Genomic DNA, 8,243 nt, shown 5'->3' on the forward strand with positions numbered 1-8,243 from the left:
CAAGGCACAAGGACAAATGTTTCGCAGGGATCCTATAGTTAGCCACTCTGAGGCATTTTCCCATAGGAGCCCAGCCCTGAGGGAAACTGGCTCATGGCAGATTTTTAATCTGAACCCAGAGCTCTGGAGGCTTTATAATCCTAAAGACTAAACCAGGTGAACAACAAAAACATCCATAAAGCAATTTGGGTAAATTTCCATGCTTCCAGGTAATGCCTAGGTTTCTAAGGGGTTGCATTTGTTTGTTCAGTCATTCAAGAATTTATAGATCATCTTAACTCTGAGATAAAGTGAAAAAAAGAGCTCATGTTCCAGCAGATGAGAAAGACATGGAAACAGTCATTGCAAGACACTGACAGGAGCCACAAACCAGGTATGCATTACAACGGGCTTTGGAACACTGGGAGGCTTAAATAAATCGAGTTAAGTGACTTATGAAAGAATAGGAGTTCAGGCATGGCCAGCAGGGGCAAAAGACATTCAAGAAAGAGGAAAAGAAGTGCAGAGATCAGGAGTGGGGCTGAGGGGTAAGGAGGGGTGGAGAACAGCATGATTTTCTGGGAACTGTAAGGGATTTAATAAGTCTTGAATGTAACATAAGGAAGAAGAGGGGTAGACAGTAAGCATAGAAAGTAAGCAGAAGCCAGATCATGGTGGAAGTGGGGTGGCAGCAGGTCTTCCAAGCCAGTAGAAAGTGGAAAAGGGCAGCTGCTCTGCCCTCGAACCCACCCCATTTTCCATAGGAGGATCAGGAAGATATCTGGGAAGAAGAGACGTACCTAAAAGAAATTTTTTTCTTTAAAAGCCATTTATGCCATGTACTGGGCAACATAAACTCCCCTTGTGCCTCCAAAAATCTTTAGAGAAATTGCAAAAAAGTTATGATGGGTGTGGTATAATTGCTTTTATTGTTATAGCTAGTTTAGAGGCTGAGTTTTGTATTAAGGATAGCTCAGAATCAGCTCATGCTGATAAAGAGGGAACTGACCTCTGAGTTTTTAAATCATGCCCTGTAATGAATAGTTCATATTCCTGACAAAGTAATCAAATTCATTAACTAGCTTTAGTCCTAGTAGGAGCCCCTTTATTTCAGGAATTGACATCAAGCCTAATCTGTTCCAGGAGGAATGAATCTCCTCCATTGAGCATATGCTTACCAAGTGCCTATCACACTTACCATATACAGATATGAAGAAACCTCAGTAAGACTAAATTCTATATTGAGGGACTGTTCACCTTTATTTGCCCACTCAGGATACCAGGCATCTAATAGGAAGGCTGGGCCCATTCAGTCCAGATTTATAACAACTCCTCAAGGAATCTGTGAAACCAACTGCAAGTACTTGTTGAGACTAAGCCAACATTCTTTGCGGTAAGAACCAGAGAAATTTTATTCTCTGTGCTTAACAACAAAGAACTTCAAGAATTGCTTCTGTCTCTCCCTCACGAGAAAAGTGGCTGGCAATCATTCTTAACCTGTCTAGTTGAAGGCATAGCTCTGGTCTGATCTAGGTCACCATTGGGCTTCCTGTGCTGTCATCTGCTGCCTCTTGCCACAGATTCCTGGTGGTATGTCTCAGCCTTTGCATGAAACACAACCATGAAACACTAAGTGCCAATCATTTCCTATAAACTGCTTTGATTTCCTCCATGAAGCTCTTTTAAAAAATCTGGTATTGTGGTATTTATAGCTTCCTGTTTCTGCCACCTACATATTCTGATGGTTGTTGTGCTTTCTCTTTGGAGATAGATAAACATTCACAGCACCAAAGGGAGTAAGGGCTTTGTACCTTTTTTCATGGAAAGAGTTAGTCATGTTTAGATTGAAGTTATAGCTTAAAAAGGAGCTCTCGTTGTATACAAACATGGATGCCATGACACCTCCAGTGCAATATTTTTAAGCCTCTCCCTGCCATTGGTCACTTACATAGTACTGTTAAATCACTCTGTGGAATATTGTTTCTATCTTCTAGAAGCTCACAATCTATGTCAGAAGATTAGACATGCAAGTGTCTGTTGAAGTAGCTGGAGAGTGAGGCAGGAGGAGTGGAAGGATGGCCAGCAGCATGGAACCCACAAGGGGAGATTTCAGAGGAGCCTCAATGGTGTGGGGGGTCAGGAAGAAAAAGGACCAGACAGCTGTGAATTTTGTTTCCAGGACATAAATAGGGGATTTCTAGCAAATACACCCAGGTGAGTGTGTAGAACGGGTAGTCAGATGCAAGGGGTAAAGGAGGCGGAGAGGGAGCAAAGCCATCTAGAAAGATTGTTCCTTCAACATGTGCAGTGAAAGAAATCATGGCGAAGGGAAAGCCAGGACTAGGTTGTTTGGCAGGATGCTGCTGTAGGCATACTCAGGGGCTTCTGCTCTACCTGCTCTCCCTTCTCACAATCTACCCCTACCCACATGCCTGCTGAGTGGAAAGGGAATTGGTTATCCCAACGGTTATTCCAATCTCCTGGCCTTGGATGATTGGACCAAGATGAGCACCTGATTTGAGGAGGGCCAACCTAAGTTTCCAATGACATGTCACCTGACTGACTGGCCTCAAAAAGATGAATATGGAACAATCAGATTCGTTCTCATAGGAAGCCCAAACCAAGAGGCACAGAGAGGAGATGCCCTTCAGGAATGGATCCTTGAGATGAAAATCAAGTTGATGAGAATAAAGTGGCTGTTATCAGGTCGTGTGTATGCATAAGTCATGGGGAACCACAGGAAGTAGCTGGGAAAGAGAGAACAACAGATACAGGGAAGAAAGTGGAGAAGCCGGGAATGAGAAAGAGCGATCACCTCTAGCATTTCCTGTATGCCAAGTGCTGCACTAAGTCCTTTACATTAAATTACCTTATTTATTTCTCATAGCAATCTTATGACATGGATGCTATGATTATCCTCATTTTACAGATAAGAAACCAAGGCATAAACATAGTGTGCCAAAAATGACTCTTGGGAAAGCCATGATGTAAACTAAATAGACTGGCTCCCTATTTAGTTTTTTGTTTTTTTTTTTTTTTTTTTTTTTTTTAGTTTTATAAGTGCTTGCTTGTAGCCACCATGAATTACCACCTCTCAAAAGGGAGATGAGATAGAAGTGATCCCTGAAGCCATCTGACATCCAACCCTTCCTAAACTCAGGTACTTAGAGTTATTGGATTTTCCAGAGATCACCTGACCTCATGATCCTGAATGGGTTTCAGTTCCTGGCAACCAAAAGAACCGTAACCCAACTGGATAAGGAAATTGAGCATTCTGGGTGGGAGAGAATGATGTTATACAACGGAGTGTTGATGAAGCTGACCCACCTATGAGGAAGCACAAAGAGATGGGATGCATGGATATGGAGAGATTTTTCTTCTCTGTTAGCCAAGACTATCCAGCTTAGTTTTACCATCCGGCACCCACAGCACCACATGGTAAGTCAACTAGATAACCAAACCCACAGGGAGTGGCACATAACCCAGCAGCGGTGCCCTTCCAGCTGGCTCTGCCACCAGTGCAAGGTGAGGTTGGTCCTGTTTTGTCTCCTCCCTTCCAAGCCTTCATTTATCTGTCAATAAAAAGGGGATGATGACAAAAGATGGAGAGAATTTGACTTGCTAGGACTCTGGGGGAGGCTGGGGAAATGCAGATTACCATGATGGGGCTGCCCCCGGGGGCAGCCAGACCCAGGTTTTCCAGAGATGGTCTCACAGAGGGAGATTGGCATGCAAGAAGTTTACCAGGGAAGGTTCTCAGGGTCAGCACTTGTGAGCGTAGAGAGGCAACAGGACATTGAGCAGAGGGGGAAGTGGCAGCACAGTCATCAGCCAGTTCCATGGGAAACTGGAACTGGGGTGGGCTTTCACATTGCCCCAAAGGGAGGCATAAGGGCTATGCTTTGTACCCCACCTCCCATGGAGAAGTCACTGGGTGTAGGATGCCCTGTTGGGTGAGGCAGCTCCCTTCAGTCTGGGGCAGTTCCTGGGGAAGGGCTCAACTGTGAGAGCTTCTGGGGGCAACATCCCATGCAGATAGAAGATGGTCTCCTCGGTCCTGAAGGGGAGCTGAGCAGGGCAGCACAGCATCAGCTGCGCACGAGAGCTGGGCCACACTTCCCAGGGGCCAAATAAACAGGGGAGCCCCAGCTCTGGGGAAGATAAAGGGCTGAGGGTCAGGAGGAGGTCGCAGAAGGCTGTTGCACGCGGAAACCATCCGGAAGTTAAGTGACCAGGGAAAATGCTGCTTGTCTGGGTGTCAGTGTGTGGAGACTGTAAAAGGATGGACTTCTGTAGCTGGTCTGAGGCCAGCAGGCCTGAGGAACTTAGCAAGGAGTCAGAGAGAAGCTGGTGACAAAAAAGTAGGAAATTGTAGGGAGGCTGTAGAATTAAGAGTTTGGGCCAAGTTAACCTACACCATTCGTGTCATATTAGAGAAGGGTACTTTTCCCAGCACTCAGCTGGGTTTTGAGGATTTCACACCTTAAAGAGCAGAATACATCTATTCCCAGGCCATGCCAGGGGCTGTTGAAAGAGATCCTGAGAACTGTGCCAGGCCTGATTCAGGTAACAGGAAGAGATGTGGGAGAGGATAAGCCTCCGACCAAAACAGCTTCACTTCAGAGAGTTAAGGGAGTTTTATAGACTGAATCATGTCCTCCCCAGAGTCATACACTGAAGCCCTAATTCTAGCATGACCATCTGCAAGCCGAGGAGAGAGGCCTCAGGAGAAACCAACCCCGATGACACCTTGATCTTGGACTTCCAGCATCCAGAACTGTTGTTTAAGCCACTCTAGTCTGTGGGATTTTGCTATGGCAGCCTAAGGTAAGACAGGGAGACAGGCCACCCACCAGCTGAGAAGGTGGGTGCCAGAAGCAAAGCCAACCCGTGTGTCCTCACCTCGCTCTCCCTGCTCTTTCCTGATCCACAGTCTTTGACTCTGGAGGGGACTGCTCAGTGGCCAGCAGATGCCTGGCAGAGGCACATCTTCCCCACTACATGTGAACCCTGGACCTGTGTAAAATGCCAGAAATCAGGAGCTCCCGGGTTACTTTGCACATCTGCAAGCACCAACTTCTGGTCCGGCTGCATGCACTTGACTCGGAGGGAAAGGAGCAGCTTCACACATGGGTCTCCTCGTCCCCCGCTGCTGGCCTGGCCATCGCCAATGTCACTGACCTGAATTCAGTTTTCAAAGGAAATGTGTTTCATGGTGATTCTTTTGGTTCCAGTTCAGAACTTGGATAAAAAATATGCTCCAATTTAAGAAAAATAGTCAATTCGCAAATCAAAACTGAAATCTAGAAAGGTGAAAGAGTTGACTCTCTGGGCCTCCTTATCTGAAAAATGAGGCAGTTGCACTAGATTTGTGGGTTTTCTTTAAAAGTTTTTTTTTAACCACAAGAAAACTTTCTTCAAAAGAAATGTTACCAGGAAGCAGAAACAAAAGAGGGGCATAAGGGTTGAGCTGCTTGATCAAAAGGGGAGAGAAGGGTTGAGTTCCAGAATCCTGCCCTCCAAGGCAGGGCTTTGCAAAGCAGAGTCTAAAAGGCATTTTACTCTCATTGCCTACATGATCCTCCAGCCTCCTGTCTGAGGATCCATGAAGAGTCAGTATTCCCACACACCCGGTTGTAAACCCACCAGGCACCTCGGAACCAGTCACTGAGAACATGGGCCATGCAAAGAAGGGAGCAGGTACAGGGCTCAGCAGGGGCGAGCAAGCCTGGGTCCAGGTGAGCTTCTTCAGCTCCTTCTCCCAGATTCTCCATCCAGGAGCCAACACTGACCACAGGGAGAGGGAGGGTTGGGTGGGGAGAGAGCCAGGGGAGGTGGGCCTACTGAAATTCCTCCACATAAAAACAAGAGGTGTGGCTCCAAAGTGGCACATCTTGTCACAAAGAAGGTGGAAGCAGCAGATGAGAATTCGCTCACCTCCCAAGGCCAAAACCACTTGGAATAAAGAAAATGTGGTACCTACACACCATGGAATATACTATGCAGCCATAAAAAAGAATGAGATCATGTCCTTTGCAGGGACATGGATGAAGCTGGAAGCCATCAACCTCAGCAAAATAACACAGGAACAGAAAACCAAAGACCGCATGTTCCCACTCATAAGTAGGAGCTGAACAATGAGAACACATGGACACACGGAGGGGAACAACACATACCGGGGCCTGTTAGGGGGGCGTGGCAAGGGGAGGGAGAGCATCAGGACAAATAGCTAATGCACACTAGCTTAATACCTAGGTGACCGATTGATAGATGCAGCAAACAACCGTGGCACACATTTACCTATGTAACAAACCTGCACATTCTGCACATGTATCCCAGAACTTAAAGTAAAATAAAATTAAAAAAAAAAAAACCACTGGGAGACTCTCCCCAGGGCCACCTCTCCCGTGCACCTTCAGCCTCTCCTTCTCTACCAACCTCTTGCGACCATCAGGCAAATGTGTCTCTCCTCATGAAAGATCAAACAAAACTCGATAAAAAGACCTTCAGCCCCTTGTTCTCCTCCTTGCTGACAGCTTTTTGAAAGTGACTGTAATTGTCTCCATCTCCTCATCTTGTATTCACTTTCTAAATGTTCTTTTCTGCATGTGCATGTCTTGATTCCTTGCCCTTTTCTGGTTTGCATTGCCAATTCCCTGTCAATCACTTATTTTTGTGAATGGGTCACTAGTGCAGAGGTCGTGACCTTGGGCTTGTGTCTTTGCAGGAAGAAGTTGAGACATCCCCCAGGCTTGCGCAGTGCCCCTCCATTGAAACCAAGCACACTAAACTCACCGCCAGCCTTCTTGGTGGGTCCATTAGTGCTCATCTCCCGTTCCCTCTGCCGCACCAGAACCTCAACTCCAGTCGCTCACCAGCTGCCCCTTAAAGGCACCCCTCACTGGCCACTGCCCTGTCAGTGAAGAGTAGCTGCCTCCACTAGAAGGCCTCCCACTCCCTTTCCCCTAAGCCAATGACTGCCTCCCTAACATCTCTCAATTCTCTCCATTCCCACTGCCGCTGTCCAGTTGAGACCACCATCACCTCCAATCTGCATCACTGCTGATGCAGTCGTGACTTCTGAACTAGGCTCTCGGCTCTGGTTCCCTCCTCTCTAATTAAGAATCCACATTGCCACCAGAGCAAGTAACAGACCTATCAAATCTATTACTCTGCTGAGTAAAACTCAAGAGATAAAATCTCAACTCCTGAGTGCAGCTTGAATTGTGTCCCCCCAAATTCATATGTTGAGTCCCTAACCCCCAATGTGACTGTTTTTAGAGATGGGGCCTTTCAGGAGGGCATTAAGGTTAAACATGGTGAGATGGGTGGGTCCCAATCTGACAGGATGGGTGTCCTTATAAGAAGAGGGTGAGACGCCAACAGTGTGTTCTGCACAGAGGACACAGCAAGAAGGTGGCCCTTTGCAAGCCAAGGAGTATGGCTTCAGGAAAAAACAACCCTACCAGTCCCTGAATCTTGGACTTTGAGCCCCCAGAGCTGTGGGAAAATAAATGTTGCTTAATTATGTTGTTATGCCACGTGGTCTGGTATTTTGTGAAGGTAGCTGAGCTTCCTGGGATGGAGACCTTTCGTATGCTTTGCCCCAGCTTCTCTCTCCACCCAGCTCTTGGGCCTGTGCCCTTTCATGCCCATGCTCCAGCCAGATGGAGCTGCAGGCACATCCTTCAATGTGCCACACCTCCCTTAAATCATGCCCTCACCATTTCCTCCACGTGGATGTGTCCGCTCTGCTCGCCATCTCTACCACCTGGATGGCTTCCATACTCATATTGGATGTGGGCTTAAGACAGCTGTCTAGAATTGTCATCTCTGCTTCCTCATCCCACTTCACATGTTTCTTTTACATGAATTAATGATCTATATTTTTTCTTAATTTTCACTGATGCTTCTTTACAGTTGTATCATTTATTCTTGTGTGTCCTCTGTGCTTTGTATCCTCCTCCTTCAAACTCATGTTAAAACTTGCCTACTCCACACCATACGCCCAGACCAGGCGACTGACACCCACTGATGCTGGAGGACTTGCAAAGCTCCCTGGACTCCCTAACTCTGCTCTTCATGTGTGTCTCTGTACAGGTGTGTGTATGTGCATGTGTGTGCAGGTGTTTGTATGTGTGCAGGTGAGTGTGTGTGCAGGTGTCTCTGTGCACGTGTGTGTATGTGTGTTTGTGTACACATGTCTGTGTGTCTTTGTGCACATGTGTATATATGTACGTGTCTGTGTGTTTGTATAAACATGT

General features: G+C 46.7%; 1 long non-coding RNA gene across 1 annotated transcript; it reads left to right on the forward strand.

Moving 5' to 3' along the window:
- Positions 1 to 258: 258 nt before the first annotated feature.
- On the forward strand, positions 259 to 7,425 carry LOC129532073 (uncharacterized). Its single transcript, XR_008677693.2, has 3 exons — positions 259 to 1,372; positions 1,974 to 2,193; positions 6,707 to 7,425. It is a non-coding gene; the product is annotated as an uncharacterized lncRNA (long non-coding RNA).
- The last annotated feature ends 818 nt before the right edge of the window (positions 7,426 to 8,243 follow it).

Source organism: Gorilla gorilla, chromosome 11 (assembly GCF_029281585.2).
Source record: "Gorilla gorilla gorilla isolate KB3781 chromosome 11, NHGRI_mGorGor1-v2.1_pri, whole genome shotgun sequence".
NCBI classification, from domain to species: Eukaryota; Metazoa; Chordata; class Mammalia; order Primates; family Hominidae; genus Gorilla; species Gorilla gorilla.